Source organism: Pseudorca crassidens, chromosome 4 (genome assembly GCF_039906515.1).
Source record: "Pseudorca crassidens isolate mPseCra1 chromosome 4, mPseCra1.hap1, whole genome shotgun sequence".
Classification (NCBI taxonomy): domain Eukaryota; kingdom Metazoa; phylum Chordata; class Mammalia; order Artiodactyla; family Delphinidae; genus Pseudorca; species Pseudorca crassidens.
Window position 1 is genome coordinate 74,815,991 of NC_090299.1, and position 25,014 is coordinate 74,841,004.

The window sequence follows — 25,014 nt, forward strand, 5'->3', positions numbered from 1 at the left end:
AATGATATATTAATTAATTTATGAAATTACTTTGTCCTTATTAAAGTAATTCATAATTTTAAATGCTTGTAATTTTCATTAGTTTCATCAGATAAGACAGAGCATATTCAATTAAAGCTGAGTTACCTTACTTTTAGTCCAAGTCCCAGGGAAAACCTCTAGTGTATCTAGGACATGTGCTGGAACGATGATCAAAACAGTGACTTTGACAGAGGCAGGGAAATGCCTTGGGCCCAAGACGTGGTATCATAAGCAGAGAACAGTACCATAGAGTAGGCGCTCAGTAAATATCTGATGAATCAATGAAAGAAAAAAGACGTAGCTAGTGCTGCGAGGAGGACAGAAATCCCTCTTTGAATAGGGAGCCGTTAACCTTAAGAAGAACTGATAGGACATCCACCAAATGGAGGAAGATGCAATGGTTAGATCCTCCTCTGGAGGATTTTGGGATCCTCCTTTTGGGATCCTCCTCCTCCTCCCAAAAAAAAACACGTGTTTTTGTGGGACGTTAAGGAATGGCATCAAGCTGATGATTATCAATGTAGATATCAAATACAACTTCTGTCTTTAGTTATTAAACATTTCTTTATTGGTAATTTATTACTAAGGACTAGTAAATATGGAAGCAACCCAAAGTCCCAGGTATGGGGCCTCAAGACAGAAGAAGTATGAGACTCTGAAAGAAGCAGGTCAGGCCATTTATGCCATAAATATATGTATGACAATAAATTTTACATTTTAAAAAACCCTACAAATGTTATTTACAAATAATTTACATTCTTCAGAAGCATTTACAATAATGACTCACTTTGCCAATAGAGATGGAAAGCTCTCTTCTTTAAAAGATTCAGTCTTACTCATGCTTGTGCCCCAATTTCAGCAAAGAGTTGCTGCTTTATAAATGACTGTGGATTTATACTTTAAGTATGAGCAAGAACATGATTTAAGTATAATCAAGGAAGATCCTACAAAATCTTGCTATTTATTTTACCTAGCTCGCTAGACCACCCTATATCACAGAGAAGGAGTGGATTTCTCATCCAGAAAACTTCCTGAAAAAGAAATTATCTGTTTGACATCTAGGTGCTACCCAAGACTTAAAGAAACAAACACAGGAATTTGGGGTGCTCCCTTGGTGAGTACCAAGACAAAAGGGATCTTTTTATGTCTACTCTGCACCCCCTGGAACAAAGATCCTTGATACAGTCAGCCCTCCTTATCCACGGTTCCAAATCTGCAGATTCAACCAACCACAGATTGAAAATACCCAGAAAGTTCCAAAAAGCCAAACATGAATTTGCCATGTAAGGCAACTATTTACATAGCATTTACATTGTGTTTACAACTATTTACATAGTATTTACATCATATTAGGTATCATAAGTTATCTAGAGGTGATTTAAAGTATACAAGAGGATTGCATAGGTTATATGCAAATACTATGCCATAAGGGACTTGAGCTCCCTGGATTTTGGTATCTACTGGGCATCCTGGGACCAACCTCCTGTATTTTAGAGAGAAAAGAACCTAAGATCCAGATCTTCAATGAGACATCAAATTTAAACCATTTAGGATAAAGAAGATGTGGTACATATATACAATGGAATACTACTCAGCCATAAAAAAGAATGAAATGCCATTTGCAGCAACATGGATGGAACTAGAGATTATCATACTAAGTGAAGTTAAGTCAGAAAGAGAAATACCATATGATATCACTTACTATGTGGAATCTAAAATATGACACAAATAACTTTTATGAAAGAGACAGAGTCACAGTTATAGAGAACAGACTTGTGGTTGCCAAGGGTGAGGGGAGGAAAGGGATGGAGTGGGAGTTTGGGGTTAGCACATGCAAACTATTATATATAGAATGGATAAACAACAAGGTCCTACTGCATAGCAAAGGGAACTATATTCAATATTCTGTGAAAAGGCATAATGGAAAAGAATATTAAAAAAGAGAATGTGTATATATATATGTATATATATACATATATATATAACTGAATCACTTTTCTGTACAGCAGAAATTAACACAACATTGTAAATCAACTCTACTTCAATTTTTTTTTTAAGTGAAATTTAAACCATTTATCTTACCTGGAGCTGAGGTTCTTTTGTGTTGAGTGTTTTCTCCCTAGCAGCTGAGAATGAAGTCTTGGAAGAAACTGTGGATGGCTGACTAAGAGAAGATATTTTGTTTTAGCAAATTTTATTTTAAACTTATTCATATTATGATCCATTCATTAGGTGGAATACTAGGCACTTCTTAAAATGGCAGTATAGAACAATTTAATGAAAAAGTTAATGTTCATTTAAAATTTTCCTTCTTTCTATGGTATATCGAAAAATATTTCATATAATAAAAATAAATAAATATATATATAAATATAATAAAATATACAAATTACATATATAATTCATATCATAAATTAATAAATAAATAAAAATAAATAAGCATATGGACCCAGAATTGATGAACTGCAACTCAGAAATAAACTCCAGTGTTTGTGCAACATTATTACACAGATATATTCTTACTTTCTAAAATTCTTCCAGTTACATCAAGAGTTCCTCTTGATGGAGGAATGGTGTGGACTTCTTTCAGGGTGCAAGAACTGGTCTTCATTACACAGGAACATACAGGTATTTCCTTAGAGTTCATCTGAGCAATTATCTGACAATGACCCTGAAAAAGACTCTGAATAACTGAATATGAAAGAAACTTGGGGTTCTTAAATGCGTCATCTTCTATATTGACATATGAACGTTATTTAACTTACAACTTCAAAACCGAGTTGATACTATTAAATCATCTAATGTCATCTGTGGTCAGGTTCAACTAGCCCCTTAGCTCTAGAGCTGATCACAGATATGAAAGTCATTTAAGGGAAATAATTGTTGGTCATAGCTCCCTGCTGGAATTTTAACTGAATAGTGTAATGCTGCTATTGTGTACTTACAGATGTGATCAATACAAGGGAATGAGAGTTTAAGTTGTCAGAGTTAATGGTTGTTCTAGCCCTGAAAGAAAAAGGTGGGGGGCTGGATTCAAAGACCACCAAGAAAATTTATTTATTCATACAAAAATACTCATTGAAACTACTGCATGCTAGGCTAAAGATAAAAGGAACAAGAAAGAGACAGTTCCTCACTGTATGAAGTTTTATGTATTTTCCACTCACAAGCAATTCTTGAGCATCGTCTTTGTGCCAATATAATAGATTTGGGGTGGGGGGTTGGGGGGAGAGACAGTCCACAGTGCCTAGTCTTGAAAAGCAATACTATGCTCTATTTGTACTCTCTTTGGAGATACTGAGGAAATACACCATTAAAAAAGGGCAGGGGGAGATATCATTCAAGTGAATGTGCAATGGTATAGGCAGAATAATTTGAGGTAAGATTATTAAGTAAATGAAGTTTGACTTTGGTTCTCTGCTTCTGTTTTTATATATTTCCTTTCTTTCGGTGTCTCTGAGGCTCCCTGGCACTTTTCTAAGGCCTTGATGTTCACTATCCACGGCCTCAAAGCTAATCCAAGGCCAAATAACTAATTTGACAAACTAATTTCTACTAAAGCATCTACTGAACTAGTTTAGCCTAATTTGATGAACTGATTTCTACTAATTAATTTAGGGTTATTTTCCTAAATAAACCTAGAATAACAACAATGCCGTATATTCTCATTGTGCTGTTAACGTATTTACAAGCACCAATGCAAGGTACTGTGTGTTCAACGGTAAGGGGCTACAAAGATGAATAAGGCATTAACCTTGTTTATAAGGGACCTTATAAGGAGGAGAGATCAATACATGAGCAACTTTATTCAAAGCAGTGAACAGCGGGGACGGCATGGGCATGAGGGCCAAGAGAGGGCTGAGCTTTCATCCCACACAGGCTGCCACTTATGAACTTTTGAGGTTCTGGGGTACAGCATTGCTTGAGGTCAATAGGTTCTTGCACCTAAACCTGTCATCAAGCTCCTTTAATGAACCCCAGCCTGGGTCTTCCTAGGTAGGAGAGGTAGAGAAGAGCAATTCCAGCACTAACGGGAGGAATCTGTGAGATCTCCAAGGGAAAGATGAACCTCTAGAAAGAGAAGCCTGGGCTGTGAGGTCCAGCCACTTTCATTGCCTTGGAGGGTCTACGGCCGATTTTTCAAAAGAGCTGGCAGATTTCCTTAAATACTAACAATACCTTTCAGAGATGGGAGGCAGGCTGATAAAAGGTTACTGTCCCACCCTACCAGATACAAAGACTTTCAAATGAGTTTTGTCTTTGTGGTTTAACCCAGCGATGAACACTGGCAATTCCAGGTCAAGTTGGAGGAAAGACAGTGCCTTGCCAGATCAACAAAGATATAACTGTGAACAACTAGCCCCTTTAATCACCTCTCAAGTCACACCCAGCACTGGAGGTTTATACTAAGAAGACAAGTCACAAAGCTGATCTACAACAGCCAAATGTGTTCCCACCTCCTGGACCCTCCCTTCTTATATTTTCATTTCTGTGACATTAGATCAAGTTTTTCACACTCTCTAGGGTACAACAGTCTTCCTTGTCTCCAGTAAAATCTAATGGCAGAGGCTTCCGGGAAGATGGCGGAAGAGTAAGACGCGGAGATCACCTTCCTCCCCACAGATACACCAGAAATACATCTACACGTGGAACAACTCCTACAGAACACCTACTGAACGCTGGCAGAAGTCCTCAGGCCTCTCAAAAGGCAAGAAACTCCACATGTACCTGGGTAGGGCAAAAGAAAAAAGAATAAACAGAGACAAAAGGATAGTGACGGGACCTGCACCAGTGGGAGGGAGCCGTGAAGGAGGAAAGGTTTCCACACACTAGGAAACCCCTTCGCGGGCGGAGACTGCGGGTGGCAGAGGGGGAAAGCTTCGGGGCCGCGGAGGAGAGCACAGCAACGCGGGTACGGAGGGCAAAGCGGAGAGATTCCCACACAGAGGATCGGGCCGACCAGCACTCACCAGCCCGAGAGGCTTGTCTGCTCACCCGCCGGGGTGGGCGGGGCTGGGAGTTGAGGCTCGGGCTTCGGTCGGAGTGCCAGGAGAGGACTGGAGTTGGTGGCGTGAACACAGCCTGCAGGGGGTTAATGCGCCACGGCTAGCCGGGAGGGAGTCCGGGGAAAAGTCTGGACCTGCCTAAGAGGCAAGAGACTTTTTCTTCCCTCTTTGTTTCCTGGTGTGCAAGGAGAGGGGATTAAGAGCGCTGCTTAAAGGAGCTCCAGAGACGGATGCGAGCCGCAGCTAAAAGCGCGGACCCCAGAGACGGGCATTAGACGCTAAGGCTGCTGCTGCCGCCACCAAGAAGCCTGTGTGCGAGCACAGGTTGCCATCCACACCCCCTTTCCGGGGAGCCTGTGCAGCCGCCACTGCCAGGGTCCCGTGATCCAGGGACAGCTCCCCCGGGCGAATGCACAGCACGCCTCAGGCTGGTGCAACGTCACGCCGGCCTCTGCCGCCGCAGACTCCACCCGCACTCCGTGCCCCTCCCTCCACCAGGCCTGAGTGAGCCAGAGCCCCCGAATCAAAGGCTCCTTTAACCCCGTCCTGTCTGAGCGAAGAACAGACGCCCTCTGGCGACCTACACGCAGAGGCGGGGCCAAATCCAAAGCTGAGCCCCGGGAGCTGTGAGAACAAAGAAGGGAAAGGGAAATCTCTCCCAGCAGCCTCAGAAGCAACGGATTAAAGCTCCACAATCAACTTGATGTACCCTGAATCTGTGGAATACATAAATAGACAACAAATCATCCCAAATTGAGGAGGTGGGCTTTGAGAGCAAGATTTATGATTGTTTCCCCTTTTCCTCTTTTTGTGAGTGTGTATGTGTATGCTTCTGTGTGAGATTTTGTCTGTATAGCTTTGCTTCCACCATTTGTCCTAGGGTTCTATCTCTCTGTTTTTTAAAAAAAAATTTTTCTTAATAATTATATTTTTATTTTAATAAACTTATTATATTTTATCTTACTTTATTTTACTTTATCTTCTTTCTTATTTCCTTCCTTATCTCCTTCCTTCCTTCCTCCCTCCCTCCCTACTTTCTTTCTTTCTTTCTACTTCTACTAATTCTTTCTTTCTACATTTTCTCCCTTTTATTCTGAGCCGTGTGCATGAAAGGCTCTTGGTGCTGCAGTCAGGAGTCAGTGCTGTGCCTCTGAGGTGGGAGAGCCAACTTCAGGACACTGGTCCACAAGAGACCTCCCAGCTCCACATAATATCAAATGGCGAAAATCTCCCAGAGATCTCCATCTCAACACCAGCACCCAGCTTCACTCAACGACCAGCAAGCTACAGTGCTGGACATCCTATGCCACACAACTAGCAGGACAGGAACACAAGCACACCCATTAGCAGAGAGGCTGCCTAAAATCATAATAAGTCCAGGGACACCCAAAAACACAACACCAGATGTGGACCTGCCCACCAGAAAGAGAAGATCCAGCCTCATCCACTAGAACACAGGCACTAGTGCCCTCCACCAGGAAGCCTACACAACCCACTGAACCAACCTTAGCCACTGGGGACAGACACCAAAAACAACGGGAACTACGAACTTGCAGCCTGCAAAAAGGAGACCCCAAACACAGTAAGATAAGCAAAATGAGAAGACAGAAAACCACACAGCAGATGAAGGAGCAAGATAAAAACCCACCAGACCTAACAAATGAAGAGGAAATAGGCAGTCTACCTGAAAAAGAATTCAGAATAATGAAAGTAAAGATGATCCAAATTCTTGGCAATAGAATAGACAAAATGCAAGAAACATTTAACAAGGACCTAGAAGAACTAAAGATGAAACAAACAACGATGAACAACACAATAAATGAAATTAAAAATACCCTAGATGGGATCAAGAGCAGAATAACTGAGGCAGAAGAACGGATAAGTGCCCTGGAAGATAAAATAGTGGAAATAACTACTGCAGAGCAGAATAAAGAAAAAAGAATGAAAAGAACTGAGGACAGTCTCAGAGACCTCTGGGACAACATTAACCACACAACATTCAAATTATAGGGGTTCCAGAAGAAGAGAAAAAGAAAGGGACTGAGAAAATCTTTGAAGAGATTATAGTTGAAAACTTCCCTAATATGGGAAAGGAAATAGTTAATCAAGTCCAGGAAGCACAGAGAGTCCCATACAGGATAAATCCAAGGAGAAATATGCCAAGACACATATTAACCAAACTGTCAAAAATTAAATACAAAGAAAACATATTAAAAGCAGCAAGGGAAAAACAACAAATAACACACAAGGGAATCCCCATAAGGTTAACAGCTGATCTTTCAGCAGAAACTCTGCAAGCCAGAAGGGAGTGGCAGGACATATTGAAAGTGATGAAGGAGAAAAACTTGCAACCAAGATTACTCTACCCAGCAAGGATCTCATTCAGATTTGATGGAGAAATTAAAACCTTTACAGACAAGCAAAAGCTGAGAGAGTTCAGCACCACCAAACCAGCTCTACAACAACTGCTAAAGGAACTTCTCTAGGCAAGAAACACAAGAGAAGGAAAAGACCTACAATAACGAACCCCAAACAATTAAGAAAATGGAAATAGGAACATACATATCGATAATTACCTTAAATGTAAATGGACTAAATGTTCCCACCAAAAGACACAGATTGGCTGAATGGATACAAAAACAAGATGCATATATTTGCTGTCTACAAGAGACCCACTTCAGACCTAGAGACACATACAGACTGAAAGTAAGGGGATGGAAAAAGATATTCCATGCAAATGGAAGCCAAAAGAAAGCTGGAGTAGCAATTCTCATATCAGACAAAATAGACTTTAAAATAAAGACTATTAGAAGAGACAAAGAAGGACACTACATAATGAGGAAGGGATTGATCCAAGAAGAAGATATAACAATTGTAAATATTTATGCACCCAACATAGGAGCACCTCAATACATAAGGCAAATACTAACAGCCATAAAAGGGGAAATCGACAGTAACACATTCATAGTAGGGGACTTTAACACCCCACTTTCACCAATGGACAGATCATCCAAAGTGAAAATAAGGAAACCCAAGCTTTAAATGATACATTAAACAAGATGGACTTAATTGATGTTTATAGGACATTCCATCCAAAAACAACAGAATACATTTTTCTCAAGTGCTCATGGAACATTCTCCAGGATAGATCATATCTTCGGTCACAAATCAAGCCTTGGTAAATTTAAGAAAATTGAGATTGTATCAACTATCTTTTCCGACCACAACACTATGAGACTAGATATCAATTATAGGAAAAGATCTGTAAATAATACAAACACATGGAGGCTAAACAATACACTACTCAATAACGAAGTGATCACTAAAGAAATCAAAGAGGTAATTAAAAAATACCTAGAAACAAATGACAATGGAGACACAATGACCCAAAATCTATGGGATGCAGCAAAAGCAGTTCTAAGAGGGAAGTTTATAGCAATACAATCCTACCTTAAGAAACAGGAAACCTCTCGAATAAATAACCTAACCTTGCACCTAAAGCAATTAGAGAAAGAAGAACAAAAGAAACCCAAAGTTAGCAGAAGGAAAGACATCATAAAAATCAGATCAGAAATAAATGAAAAAGAAATGAAGGAAATGATAGCAAAGATCAATAAAACTAAAAGCTGGTTCTTTGAGAAGATAAACAAAATTGATAAACCATTAGCCAGACTCATCAAGAAAAAAAGGGAGAAGACTCAAATCAATAGAATTAGAAATGAAAAAGGAGAAGTAACAACTGACACTGCAGAAATACAAAAGATCATGAGAGATTACTACAAGCAACGCTATGCCAATAAAATGGACAACCTGGAAGAAATGGACAAATTCTTAGAAAGGCACAACCTGCCAAGACTGAATCAGGAAGAAATAGAAAATATGAACAGACCAATCACAAGCACTGAAATTGAAACTGTGATTAAAAATCTTCCAACAAACAAAAGCCCAGTACCAGATGGCTTCACAGGCGAATTCTATCAAACATTTAGAGAAGAGCTAACAACTATCCTTCTCAAACTCTTCCAAAATACAGCAGGGGGAGGAACACTCCCAAACTCATTCTACGAGGCCACCATCACCCTGATACCAAAACCAGACAAGGATGTCACAAAGAAAGAAAACTACAGGCCAATATCACTGATGAACATAGATGCAAAAATCCTCAACAAAATACTAGCAAACAGAATCCAACAGCACATTAAAAGGATCATACACCATGATCAAGTGGAGTTTGTTTATTCCAGGAATGCAAGGATTCTTCAATATATGCAAATCAATCAACGTGATACACCATATCAACAAATGGAAGGAGAAAAAGCATATGATCATCTCAATAGATGCAGAGAAAGCTTTCGACAAAATTCAACAACCATTTATGATAAAAACCCTGCAGAAAGTAGGCATAGAGGGAACTTTCCTCAACATAATAAAGGCCATATATGACAAACCCACAGCCAGCATCGTCCTCAATGGTGAAAAACTGAAAGCATTTCCACTAAGATCAGGAACAAGACAAGGTTGCCCACTCTCACCACTCTTATTCAACACAGTTTTGGAAGTTTTAGCCACAGCAATCAGAGAAGAAAAGGAAATAAAAGGAATCCAAATCGGAAAAGAAGAAGTAAAGCTGTCACTATTTGCAGATGACATGATACTATACATAGAGACTCCTAAAGATGCTACCAGAAACCTACTAGAGCTAATCAATGAATTTGGTAAAGTAGCAGGATACAAAATTAATGCACAGAAATCTCTGTCATTCCTATACACTAAGGATGAAAAATCTGAAAGTGAAATCAAGAAAACACTCCCATTTACCACTGCAACAAAAAGAATAAAATATCTAGGAATAAACCTGTCTAAGGAGACAAAAGACCTGTATGCAGAAAATTATAAGACACTGATGAAAGAAATTAAAGATGATACAAGTAGATGGAGAGATATACCATGTTCTTGGACGGGAATAATCAACATTGTGAAAATGACTCTACTACCCAATGCAATCTAGGGATTGAATGCAATCCCTATCAAACTACCACTGGCATTTTTCACAGAACTAGAACAAAAAATTTCACAATTTGTATGGAAACACGAAAGACTCCGAATAGCCAAAGCAATCTTAAGAACGAAACACAGAGCTGGGTAATCAGGCTTCCTGACTTCAGACTATACTACAAAGCTACAGTAATCAAGCCAGTATGGTACTGGCACAAAAACAGAAATATAGATCAATGGAACAGGATAGAAAGCCCAGAGATAAACCCATGCACATATGGTCATCTTATCTTTGATAAAGGAGGCAGGAATGTACAGTGGAGAAAGGACAGCCTCTTCAATAAGTGGTGCTGGGAAAACTGGACAGCTACATTTAAAAGTATAAGATTAGATCACTCCCTAACACCATACACAAAAATAAGCTCAAAATGTATTAAAGACCTAAATGTAAGGTCAGAAACTTTCAAACTCTTAGAGGAAAACATAGGCAGGACACTCTATGACATAAATCACAGCAAGGTCCTTTTTGACCCATGTCCTAAAGAAATGGAAATAAAAACAAAAATAAACAAATGGGACCTAATGAAACTTCAAAACTTTTGCACAGCAAAGGAAACCATAAACAAGACCAAAAGACAACCCTCAGAATGGGAGAAAATATTTGCAAATGAAGCAACTGACAAAGCATTAATCTCCAAACTTTAAAAGCAGCTCATGCAGGTCAAAAACAAGAAAACAATCAACCCAATCCAGAAATGGGCAGAAGACCTAAATAGACATTTCTCCAAAGAAGACATACAGACTGCCAACAAACACATGATAGAATGCTCAACATCATTAATCATTAGAGAAATGCAAATCAAAACTACAATGAGATATCATCTCACACCAGTCAGAATGGCCATCATCAAAAAATCTAGAAACAATAAATGCTGGAGAGGGTGTGGAGAAAAGGAAAACCTCTTGCACTGTTGGTGGGAATGTAAATTGATACAGCCACTTTGGAGAACAGTATGGAGGTTTCTTAAAAAACTACAAATAGAACTACCATATGACCCACCAATTCCACTACTGGGCATATACCCTGAGAAAACCGTAATTCCAAAAGAGTCATGTACCAAAATGTTCATTGCAGCTCTATTTACAATAGCCGTAGATGGAAACAACCTAAGTGTCCATCATCGGATGAATGGATAAAGAAGATGTGGCACATATATACAATGGAATATTACTCAGCCATAAAAAGAAACGAAATTGAGCTATTTGTAATGAGGTGGATAGACCTAGAGTCTGTCATACAGAGTGAAGTAAGTCAGAAAGAGAAAGACAAATACTGTATGCTAACACATATATATGGAATTTAAGAAAAAAAATGTCATGAAGAACCTAGGGGTAAGACAGGAATAAAGACACAGACCTACTAGAGAATGGACTTGAGGATATGGGGAGGGGGAAGGGTAAGCTGTGACGGGGCGAGAGAGAGGCATGGACATATATACACTACCAAACATAAGGTAGATAGCTAGTGGGAAGCAGCCGCATATCACAGGGAGATCAGCTCGGTGCTTTGTGACCGCCTGGAGGGGTGGGATAGGGAGGGTGGGAGGGAGGGAGACGCGAGAGGGAAGAGATATGGAACATATGTACATGTATAACTGATTCACTTTGTTATAAAGTGGAAACTAACACACCATTGTAAAGCAATTATACTCCAATAAAAAAAAAATCTGATGGCAATGCATCCTCTCTCAGCAACGTCACTAGAATAATGCTTAAACACAGTTACATCATGTCATTTCTATAAGCAAAGGTAGTTTTCCTCTACTGCCTTTGAGGTTAGCTAAAGTACCGAAAGCTTCTACCTACCTCCTCTCTCCTGAGTTATTTTCATCTTCCTTCTGTGCTACATGCACTCTCTACTCCAACCAAGAACCACACTTCAGGGTCCTCTGTAGGAACCTGCTGTTATGCTATCTGGGCTGTTTACTTCCCTGGACCCTCCTTCAATCCATATAATTCAAAAGCAGGCTTTACACTTACTTTTCCAGGAAACCTCTAGTCACTGACCTTAACTATTCACATCTCAAGCAGACACTTCTAGAACTAACTTGCATTAATAGTGACGCCTATTAATTTGCTTATTTTGATTTATTCTACTCCAAATATGTTATTTTGTTGTTTCACGTGTTACATGCTAACTTCCCAAAGAACTTTCAATCTCCTTAAAATCAGATACCATGTCCTCCAGCCTTTGTTTCTTGGTTTTCTTGTTTGTTTGTTTATTTTAGTTTTGGGGGTTTTTTTGGTACTCTGTTCAACCCATCTCCCCAGTCTCCAAAACAATACATTTTAAGCTATGGATTTCTATCAATTAGCAGATCATGAAATCAGATTTGTAAGCCTCCTACCAACAACTTTTACAGGAAATAGAATAGCACCTCAGAGTGCCTCTTCCATGGTGAGGGCAAGGATATTTTTAAAAATGTGACACAGGGCTGTGTGTGAATGTGCATTAGACCATGATATAAAATGTATTTCTTACTAAGTTGTGATCTGAAAACCTTGAGAAATATGGCCAGAGATTGACTACATATTTATCCTAAGTGAGAAAGTTACCTTTTGCACATTTATTTGGATCCCCCTAGCCGTTGTTCCTGGGCTCCTGGCTTATTTCCCTTTGGCTTTTGATGTCACCCCTGTTGGCTCCGAGCATCACTTAATGACCTCCCAGGTTAGACCCTGCCTGCCCCATGGATCGCAGGCTGACCCCTGCATGCCGCCATCCACTTTAACCCTGTGTGCCTTAGTCTCTACACTCTTCTCTCTTACATTGTACCAGATCCAAACTTGTCTCAAGAAAAAGCCCAGAGATGATGACGGCAAAGCTCCTGATATACATAAATGCACACAGCTGGCTCTTTTAGGGAGGAGGGTCTAATATCCTCTTTCCATGTTAAAGTAACTGACTTTATTATATAATGAAAAATAAGACTGAGGAACATTTCTTGGCGCTCCCTAGGAGTAAAACTCCAATTCATGGACGAGTAATTAAACCCATGATCTTAAAATAACAACTTAGTTAAATTTTGAAAATAGAGCAGCAAAAATTCAGCATTAAAAAATTCTAATTACTAGTTATTGTCTGAGGTGATAGTTATTATAATAAAAATACTATTTTAAAGGTCAATTAGAATGACAATTACACTGCAGTCATACTTTTTCTTATTCTTGCTTCATACATAGAGATATAAATAGAAAATTAAAGTAAATATTCTTATAATTTTTTCAAATGTTCCCAGTGCAAATGCTTTGCTTTTAAAAATGACCTAGTAGGGACTTTCCTCCAGAATTATTTTGGCCAAAATATAGAAATTAGGTAGTGATTTTGGGGAAATTTATAGCTTTTTACATTACCATGGTAATAATCGATATTTCCACATATTTGTATAACATAACTTTCCATTCACAGTTTGCTCTGGAGCCAAAAATGACTACATTGGTGCCATCAGTTGCTCTCATAACATTTAAAAAATGATAATCGTTTCCTTATCTTATTTGCTGCCATTTAGCCAATGTAGAGAAAACAACATACAAATGAGGTTTCTTTTACAAAGGCAGCTATAACTTGATGAAAAACTGACAAGGAATCATTTTCCTACATATTATATGTTAAAGTACTTACAAGCTGGAATGGAAATTCCCTGGAAGAATTGAGGAATACCCTGTCTCCCCAGCATAATTATAGGAATGGTCTTACTGTCTGGTATGCAAGCCCTTCAACCTTGAAGAAGGTTCAGGAAAGAGCTACCAAGATATCCGTGGAGTTAGAAAATAAGTCCTTTAATGAAAAATACTAGCACAATTGAGAATACAATGTTGACCGATTTCTGGGATGAACAATAGTAAGAAGTGGGTGCATCAGGGAGCAATTGGGTAGGTATGGGGGCTAAATTATTAACAGCAAACCTCTGGTGATGGTTTGAAGCTGGTGTCTGAGAACTTCCTAGGGTTGCACTGGTCTATTAGTCACAGCTCTGCCCTGACTCAATTCTGCATTCCAGGAAAGCAGGGACTGTCTAGCATGTAGGACATGGCAAGTACCCAATAAATGTTTGTAACAGTTGGCTTTATCTCATATTCCTATTTTATTTTCCCTTCTTACCATTTTATTTATATTTTCTTTCACAGGTTTCCTTCATGGAAAAAGAAGTGTTATAAGTAAATACTATATAAAGGTAAATGAAATGTTCTTGAAGAGCAAAAGGAAGAATGTAAACAGTGCCATGTGAATGGGTGTCATAAAGACTTACAAACCAAGGTGCTATGGGCTTTCAAAGGATGGAGAAGTCACATATGGATACAGAAGCCCAGTGAGGTTTCAAAGAGGTGATTTTGACACTCCTATAAGCATAGATAGGAATGTGAATGGCAGAGAGGATTCGGATAGATGAAGAGAGCCTACTCTTCTAATTTGTTTAATAAATTTTGCTCAAATATTTATTTACTGATTCTAAGAGAGAAGCTTAGGATACAAAATATAACAATATAACTGGTAGTATCGGCGTAACGAACAGTGAACCAGGAAGTCTATCTTTTTTTTCGGCCATGAAAAGAATAATGGGAGATTCCAGTTGAGAGAGGAAAACAAATTTATCAGAATTTAGGATTAAGGATACTCCAAGATACTATTTGAAATTTTTTAAGCAGTTGTAATGTCTATTATTCATTCTATGATTGTCTCAGTTCATTCGGGTTACTATAACAGAATATCATAGACTGGGTGGTTTATAAACACCAGAAATTTAATATTCACAGTTATAAAGCCTGTAAAGTCCAAGATCAATCAGGAGGCCAGCAGATTCAGTCTGGTGAGGGTCCACTTTCCGGTTCACAGAGGCCATGTTTTTCCTACGTCCTCGGAGAGTGGAATGAGAGAACTCTGGTCTCTTCATCCCCTTATATAAAGGGCACTAACCCCATCCTTGATAACTCCACCCTGATGACCTAATCACCTGCCAAATGCCTCTAAACATCATCACACTGGGCATTAGGTTTCAACATGTGAATTTGGGGGGGTGGGGAACACAAACATTCAGTTTCTAGGAGAGATCAAAGTCAAAATGCACTACTTCCCAGGCTAACAAGTCCTACTCTTGGCCCAATAGAACCCACTAATCATTTCCTTACATCTCATGCTCACCTCTACCTGCCTGCTCTAGCCTCACCTGAGAGTAATGTCCACCTCCAGAGCATCTTCCAAGGCTGCAGGAGACTAGGTTCTCTTGTGGGAAGGGTCTCCTCAGCTTCACAGCACTATTCAAATCCTCTCATATCCCTCTTTCTCTTTACGGAGATCTATCACATGACCCTGATGAACTCAAGAGGGTGAAGCTTCAAGGACACCCAGACCCTTTAACATCTGGACCCAAAGAATGAAGGCTTGAAATAAATTGGTCAGGGACTATCCATTTTCCCCAATGGCTGCCATCCAGGAACAAGATCCTTTTCAAGAGAGACACCACCTGCTGCTTGCCCACACGTGTCTGGCTTTACCCCATGGCCTCCACAGGCCATCAGACAGGAATACCACACAAGCCTAAATCTTTCATTTGCATCAAGAGGGCTGGAGGAGTTTTACCACCACACTCATCTGTGGCTGGGATGCTGGACTGCTATTTTGTCTCTCAGGATCTCCTCTAGTTTCCGATGAGCACTAGAGCCCTGCCGTATGTAAGGAGATCAGTTCACCGGAGCCCTAATTCTAACAGCCAGAAAGTAACAGTCCTGTTTCTCAGGACTGCATCCTGTTTCCAGGATCCCTTCCTGACATACTCTTTGCAATATCTCTCTGAATGCAAAAAGCCCTGCTTGCCAGCCTTGTCCTGCCTCTTGGGTAACAGAACTTGAATTCTGATGCCAGACTGCATTGGACTAAAGCAGCATTTTCCAAACTTACTGCCATAAAATGTCAGGTGCACTCATGAAAAATACAGAATCCCGAGCCCTTCTCCTAGAGGTGCTGGTTCAGGACATCCGAGGAGGGCCTGACAACGTATTTTTAACAAGTACCCTAGATGATCCATCCCTAGGACTTTTTGCCACTTAGGGAAAAAGTGAATTAGAGTTTGCTATACCTTCTTAGACCTAGTGATTTGGACTTTTAGTCCCTTTCTAAAGGGGAGGTCAACACTTTTGTCCCAGTTAATTCCCCCTGGTTCCAACTCCGCCCAGCTCTTAATCCAGCCCTTCTTTCTTCCACATTCCCAGCATGTCTTACAGACAGGGTCACCCAGACCATGACAGTTCTTTTACCCAGAAGGACCTCCCTGACCCATGATTTTGTCACTTGCCTATAGAGAACCATCTCTACCTAAGAGTTCCTACCGCCATGTGCTGAGCCTCTTGGATTCATTCCCTTGAACAGAATTGCAGACCCATACCAGAACGGAATTTTCTACATTCCATGGACATGGTGATTTTAATCTCTGGGCCTTCCTGAAAGGGCACCAGCTCTTTATACCCATTAGTTTCTTTTGGCCCTTATTGGCAGCTTCCTCTTTGCTGGACAGCCTATGATGTAAGCAGCCTATTTATGATCATTCTTGCTCTTCAAAACAACATATAAATATGGCATAAACCACACTGTCATGCATATGCCTATATTCCCAAATAATTTTTCCTTGTTGTCTAATGCATACAAAATTAGTCTATAGAGTTTAACCATAAACCCAGCAATTATACTAACCACTTATTTAACACCTTTATTTATGCAAGCTATTTTATAAATACAATAATACATTAAAATTTTTCTTTATATTTATTATCTCCCTGAGAATGAGCCCATACTCTCAACTTCTCTTTTTTTTTTTTTTTTTGCGGAACGCGGGCCTCTCCCTGTTGTGGCCTCTCCCATTGCGGAGCACAGGCTCCGGACGCGCAGGCTCAGTGGCCATGGCTCACGGGCCCAGCCGCTCCGCGGCATGTGGGATCTTCCCGGACCGGGGCACGAACCCATGTCCCCTGCATCGGCAGGCGGACTCCCAACCACTGCGCCACCAGGGAAGCTCCCCTCAACTTCTTTCTTACTCCTACTTATCCTTCACAGCACTAGAATGCACAGATACACAGTAAGCAATCAAAAACTGACTACAACATTAACTAATCAAATAAATGAGAGGCTTAAGTTATATCACTGCTGAGTGATAGTGAGAACGTTTATCAACTGCAAAGACTAGAATGCCTGAAAATCATTTGTTAAAGGAATTTCGTGTATCAACCATGAATGTCAAGGAATTTCATGTATCAACCATGAATGTCAAGGAAGAAGAAAGGTCTGCATTTTTAGCTCTTTGGGCCATCCTAGACATCCAAGAGGGCCAAATATGAATGTACTGGATAAGTGGAAAATAAAATAGAACAAACAAAAACACAACAAAACCCAGACTTCCCCTCCTACCTGAAAATAATGAATGTGAACATTGGTGGAAATCTAGAAAGTGGTGCTTTCCACGTATATGTTGGTGTAGATCCAATGTGGAAGTTCATTTAGGGTTGGTAAAGCTGAGGAATACAAGAAGGAGTTGGTTCTACTGCCCAGGAATTCTTAGATATCATGATAGCCTTCTCTGAAATGCTTCCTTTTAAATCAGTGACATTCTGAAAAACAGAAAGCTTTAACAGGAAAAGGATGGGATTGATGGGAGTTAATGAGGGAATGGTCAGTCACTCACTAAGCCCTTCAGTACCTCCCAAGCTCTGTGCCTTGCACTTTGCTCATGCTACTTCAGTCTGGAGAGCAGCTTATACATGGGAAAACTGAAGCTCCTGGAAAGTGAAGTAACTTGTCCCAGGTCATCCAGTGGCAGAGTTAGGATACTGACCGAGGTTGGTCTGACTCCAGAGATAGTTCTTTTCCCAACACCAAGTGACCAATTCAAGTCAACAAAAAAGCTATTGAGCACTTGTGTCGGGACCTGTTCTGACATCAGGTGTATTGCATGGAACACAGATAAAAGCCCTGTCTTCAAGGGATCTATATTCTAGGGATTCTCAAATCATCATTCGGGATATTTAAGATATCTTTAAGATGTCTGGAGAGACACTGCGAAAGGAATGACGATGCTATCTGGGTCCTAAATCAACAAGAACCCCATCCAGAGATATTCTGCCGTCATTTCTATAAGGCTCACTAGAACCAGGGCAACTTTTTTCTTTATTTCAAAATCAATGAAAGGCAGACAAGACATACAGGCACTGAATGATATTAGAAAGGGACTAATTAATGTCTCATAAATGTTAATTTCATGATTCATCTGCAACTACTACTACTCTACAGCACCAAACCGTATTATATAGCCGTAGGTACCAGGGTCCACTTTGGTAATTATTTGTGTCATATTTAATAAAAGAAGTCATATTCTCCATTCCACACAGACACTCCATGTAGCTGCAATTGTAATTCCTATCGTGGCCTCCCTTGACCTCAAAATGTCCAAAGGCTTTGGAGAAGAGTTTAGAGTGGCCAAAACTACAAAGGAAATTAAACTTAGCAAGCCATTTCCAAGAATCTCGAAAGTTTGTTTATATTACTGAGCAATGTAGAATCATTTTTGAATATCAAACAGAAATCTTCTTTTGCATCGATATTTTTTTTTCCTTTTAAGGATAGACTAAAAATCAACTCAGGATTACTGCCTTGATATTTGGTACCATATTGACCTAAAGATTCAGGGTAAGCATCAACCTTAAAACAATTTTGGGAAAATTTACTTTGACCTCTGTAGTATGAAGAGGTCTTGCATTGGAATGAGAAAATTAGCAATTTTGAGTATGTTCTTATATCGCCAACACTTTGACCAAGGCCAATACTGCAGAAAATATTACCACCTTATTCTTGTTTATTCCAGCCCCTTCCCAAATGTCTCCTGAAGAACACTCGTAAAAGTGAGCCATCTAGGGATTGAGGGCAACTGGAGGTACCTTTATTCATTTGTAGTTTTTTTTTTTCCCAATCTAAATGCATCCTTGCCATGCAAAGGAATAATTCATAAGTTTAAATGCTTAGGTTCTTACCCTTGGTAAGTATAAAAAATAAGAATTTCTCTTCTCTGCCTCACCTATACCTGCTGGTCAAGATTCTTCCAATACCCCATCCTCTCTCCAGAAATACGCAGAAATGCACACAGACTAGGGACCAAATTCATAACTATAAATGGAAATTACTGAGGGAAAAAGAAACTATGACTAAAAGGAAACATTATTTAGGAAATCATTACTGGAAAATTGCTACTCATTATTGCTAACCTTCCTTTTTTCCTAAAACATTTAATATCATTTCCATAGGTACTCAAAGAACTTACACTCTGACATTAAAAAGAAAAAAGAAACCTTTCATATATCTAATTATTTCCTTCCACTCATTTTTTAAAAGTATTTCTTAAAAAATAAACTTTATCTTTGAAGTAATTTAAGGCAGACAAGAAATTATAAAAATAGTAGAGTTCCCATGTACCCTTCACCCAGCTTCCCCAATAATAACATGTTGCACAGCCTTAGCACATAGCCAAAGACAGGACATTGATGTTTTTCAATATTATTAACTCACCTTATTATTAACGTGTAGTCCTTATTCGGATCTCACAAATTTTACATACATTTTTTTTCTTTTCTTTTTCTGGTCTATTGTTATATGAAGTTTTACCACAGGTGTAGATTCAAGTAACCAACACCTCAATCAGGATATAGAACTGTTCTATAACCACAAAGAAACTCCCCAGTGTTATTCCTTAATTGTCACACCCCTCCCCCAGCACTGGCCCGGGCAAACACCCATCCATTCTCCATTACTGTAACTTTGTCATTTGGAGGCTGTTATAATATATAATCATACAGTACATAAGATTTTGAGATTGGCTTTTTGCGTTTGCCCTTAAGATCCAACCTTTACATTGATTTTTAAAGTTCACTTAAGCAAAACTTAAAACCAAAAACACCTTGTGATCAGAACTTATCTAAGTTTTTTCCACTTGCACTATTCAGGGAAAAAAAATTCAGAATAATTAGTGTTTTGTTTTTTAAAAGAGAGAGAATGATTGCATGTGCAATTTGGAATGAAATGCAGAGCTGCTAATGGCATTACTCTTTGCAGGAGGTTAAGAAGAAACGGCTTTGGCAAGTTGAAGCATCTTATTTTGGCCTCCCTAAAACTATGACATTGGGATCACTGGAACCACAAGCATTTTGGTTTATTGCTCAAATAGTTGTTACTGTTTGTGGAGAGCAGACTAAAGTTTTGAAGATAAAATCTGCATTAAGAACAAGTGTAGGGACTTCCCTAGTGGCACAGTGGTTAAGAATCCACCTGCCAATGCAGGGGACACGGGTTTGATCCCTGGTCTGGGAATATCCCACATGCCTCAGAGCAACTAAGCCCTTACGCCACAACTACCGAGCCTGCGCTCTAGAGCCCATGAGCCACAACTACGGAGCCTGCATGCCACAACTACAGTGCCCGCGTGCCACAACTACTGAAGGTCATGCACTCTAGGGCCCGCATGCCACAACCACTGAACCCGCGTGCTGCAACTACTGAAGCCCAAGCACCTAGAGCCTGTGCTCCACAACAAGAGAAGCCACTGCAACAAGAAGCCTGCACACCTCAACGAAGAGTAGCCACCACTCGCTGCAACCAGAGAAAGCCCCGCGTGCAGCAACAAAGACCCAACACAGCCACAAAAAAAAAAAGAACGAGTTTAACAGAACCCTGAACTTGATCAAATGCCAATTACTGCACTATTTCTGTATCTGCAATCAGGAATACTATCTAGGAAAAGGAGATTTTCACAACCATTTCTATCGTAAACAAAGTGGTACATTTGCAAAGAGTCTATTAAAATATGTTTGTTACTTCTCTCAGAATTTTAAATGCTTTGATTTTAAGACTTTAATGTAAAATCCGTGTGAGGCTAAATTTTAATAAGTTGAGTCAATCCTTCATGGCAGAAAGAGCATTTGTGGAGAATGCAAAATAATTCAGAAAAGTGGACTTCCTAAAGGGCTCTTTGTAGCATAAAAACTGTTTCAGAAATATGGTAGCAAGTTGTATCCAGGAACTATTAAATTGGTTTTTAAATATATGTAAATGGGAATGCCCAGCTAAACCACTACTGTAACAGTCACACGTCTCTAATGGGTATTCCCGGCTGGCAGCTTTCCATTCCCACAGGCTCCTATAACTACTTCTGTCAGTGTATTTGGACTTGAGCCTGAACCACTTGCTCTGAGGACACAGAGCTTCTGAGCTCTTCATTCAGTCTTCTGTTGATAGCCTCCCCTCACTTTTCAGATTTCCTATTACAACCTTGGCAATGCTGCCTTGGGCTCCCCTAGGTGGACTCCTGCCTTGAAAGGATTCAGGTTTTATGAGGGAGGAGACAGGTTTTATGAGGGACCCAGGGGGTCCCTTTGCAGATCCTCAAGCTGTACTACCAGAGGCCAGCAGTCTCTGTCAGGACATACAGACCACCCAATTCCAAGTCCAACTTAAAAATCATAACTTTTCTGCACACGTCCAGGTGTGCAAGAGATACTATGCACAGTGCAGCTGGACAGCTCTCTTCCTAAAGTATCAGGCCCAGTGATTTAGAAGAGGTCTTCAAAGTGGGTTAACTAGTTAGGGGGTTAACCCAGCAGCAGGAATGAGGATCTCATTGGGGGAAGGGGAGTGGAAGATATACCCAGAGGGCATGGTGTTAGGGATAGTAGCCATTCCAGAAGGCAGGTAGACAACAGGCCATAAAGAGGTACAACAAACCACATGAGGTGGTCATCCCAGCAGGACAGAGCACAGGGCAATGAGCAGCTAGAAGAAGCAAGATGGTGGAGATGCAGCTGGTGGGCAGGGTCGGGAAAGTTTGGAAGCAGATTACCGCGGCAGGAGTAAGGCTTCGGGGAGCACAGAATTGTCCTTGTTTCTGGCACTGGAGTACAAATTTAGAGTTGGAGCACAGGTATAAGGTAAGGAAGGGAAATGAAAGGGCACTGAAATTGCTAGGCACTTTAAGCACCATGATCTCATTTAATCCCCGCAACCACCATGCAAAATAGGAATTATTATCCTCATTACACAGGAGAGAAAACTGAGGTTCAAAGAGGCTATCTAGTTTTGCCATAATCACAGAGGTAACATGTGGGGTAGCAGAATTTGAACTCAGGACAGTCTAACTCAAAAGATATTGTTGCTAAATTCACATTATCATTTATCATATTTATGATTATTTAACGCCAAATCTTTGAGAACACAGCCCCCAATGCATATTTGCCCAAAGCATATTTCTCCTCATGTCATTTGTTTTTTCCTCCTTGAATTATATTGTACCATAAATTAGAGACTTTTAAAATAGTCTGAATTCACTTCCAGTGGCTCTGGGGTGGGGAGTAGAGTCAGACCTATCCTGGAATGGTGCTTGGAAACAGCCGGCTAAGAGGAAAGCGGATGCTGGATGAACAAGCCAGACCTAGGCTTCTGAGGGTCCCCAGAGGATACAGCTATACCAAAAGCAGAGACCAAAACATGAAGAATGGAGCTGGGGTGTGACTGGTGAGCCCAGGCTGAATACAGAAAATTAGACTCCTCCAGTGAACTTTTCTCAGCACTCCACAGGCACACAGTGGGGACAGATGGCTCTAACAGGGGGCTGGCTTCAGCCCTAAGAAACTGGGAAGAGGATATGTAAACATATTGATTTGGGGGGCACAAATATTCATTGTAATTTATAACGACATTTTTAATAGTGCTGATAGTAACATAATTTAAATGGATTTCAAATTTTCCTCCTAAATTTCATCCTTCTATAAAAATACTTCATGTATTTTTATAATATAAATATTTTCAAATAAAGAATAATCAGACATGTATCCTTTCCAGTTTTGATAACAATCCGCACTGGAAAGTCCAGGCAAATGTAATTTTTTAAAATTAAGAGCCAAAATTTATTTGGTATTTCAGAGCACCACCTGGTGGATTAGTTAACAATAACAGCCCAGAACAAAAGTGAATCAAAATGGCTCTGAAACAACGGGTGATGGAACCCTGCGAGGCTCATCCCTTCTCTTTTTCCTCTCTTTGGCTCTCATTCTTTTTCTCTCTCCTCCTCTCCCTCTTTTCGTTTCATATCCAATCTCTCCTGCCTCTGTTTACACTTTAAGCTTGTCCTGCCTCTATGAGTACTGCTGAGTCTTCAGAGTGGCTAAGGGTCTCGCTTATGCTTAATTTCATAAAATCTAAGGGGTTTCTAAATTTCAAGTATAAAGGCAAATATATTTGAAGTTGCAAAATTCAGTCTTCTTCCAGAGACTGAATCTTTCTTCTCAAGGATAGGTTTGTGTTTTCCAAGGAGGAGTTTTTGTTCATCTGTTTTACATAGAAACCGTCATCCTGTTAGAACCCCTCTTTCATATTTTATTTGTAAATAATGACTAAAGTTGACTAACTTATAGTGTTTTAGCCAGTTGTCCTGATCTAGCTGCCCACTGACTTTTGAGAAAGAGAAGGTTGGTTTGGAGCAAATGTCTTAAACGTCTCTGATCCCAAATGACCCACTAGTAATATGAATGAGTAGAAGGGGACAAGCAAAGACATTAGGGAGTGGTGGAGACTGGGGACCTAGAGACCTCATGACTTGTCCACAGAGGTATACAATATTCTGATCCTGCCAGTTCTTTCTGTTTTTAAAGGGAAGCCAAGGGACTTCCATGGTGGGCCAGTGGTAAAGAATCCACCTTCCAGTGCAGGGGATGCAGGTTCAATCCCTGGTCAGGGAACTAGGATCCCACATGCCATGGGGCAACTAAGCCGGCGCGCCACAACTATTGAGCTTGCACGCCTCAACTAGAGAGCCTGCGTGCTGCCAACTACAGAGCCCACGTGCTCTGGAGCTCACACGCCACAACTCCAGAGCCCATGTGCCCTGGAGCCTGCGTGCCTCAAAGAGAGAAAACCCTGCACGTCACAACTAGAGAGAAGCCTGTGCACCTCAATGAAAGATCCTGCATGCCTCAACAAAGATCCTGCGTTCTACAACTAAGACCCGATACAGCCAAAAATAATTAAATACATAAATAATAAAAATTAACAGAAAAATAAAGGGAAGCCGAAAAGCTTGATTTTTATGAGAGAATTTATCAAAAAATGCCTACAGGCCAGAAGTGGCCCATAGGTCAACCTCTGATTTGAAGTTGTGGGAATTTGGACTTCATTCACTGGATGATAGACTATGAATGAGCAAGCAGTCTGCAGCTAAAACCCAATTCAATCCCTAAGCAGATCACTTTTACCATGCCCAAGAACCTCTACCACTTCACAATCAGCAAGTCTGTGTCATTATCCCCTGTTCCTTAACAAAGTCTTAATACAGGATCATGGAGAGTTAAGATGTCCTGGCAGTGGCCTTTTATCCCTGTGACTATCCATGTGCCTTGAAATAATCCAAGGTTCAGATTTCAGCTCCAGCTAGAAACAATTTAGCCGAGCTGGGAAAAGCAGCTGTGGAGCTCATGGGCTTGAAGTTTGCACTGCATTTCCAAACAAATTAATATGCAAGTTTTAGAATATATTTAAGCAAAAAATACCTTAACTCAAATTTGGGCCATCTTACCTTACAACTAAGCTTCCCCATCCATACACTCTACTGGGGCAATGAGAGGCAACCAATCGCTAATTGACGTAGGAAAGATGGTGACACCATTTACACATTTTAAAGAGAAAAATATTAGCTTCCTTCCTCAGAGTTCTCCAGGAAACAGTGCAGAATTTTTTGTTCTTTGTTTGGCATGGAAATAACTCATAGAGGACACAACTGTGATATTTTAAAAACCGTGATATTTTTAAAAGTATCATGGCAAAAAAGACAAAGGATGTCTGTCTGCTTGGGCTGCCATGACAAATACCATAGACTGGGTGACATAAACAACAGAAGCTTATTTCTTCATAGTT

General features: G+C 40.1%; 1 protein-coding gene across 1 annotated transcript in view; it reads right to left on the reverse strand.

The window, feature by feature from the left end:
* NMU (neuromedin U) overlaps positions 1–25,014 on the reverse strand; it is a 246,764-nt gene that overhangs the window by 122,803 nt on the left and 98,947 nt on the right. Inside the window, exons 5-6 of the mRNA XM_067736069.1 lie at positions 2,545–2,692; positions 2,104–2,185 (exon numbers count right to left, since the gene is read on the reverse strand). The gene's annotated coding sequence lies outside the window, so the exon portion shown is untranslated. The remainder of the gene's footprint in view (positions 1–2,103; positions 2,186–2,544; positions 2,693–25,014) is intronic.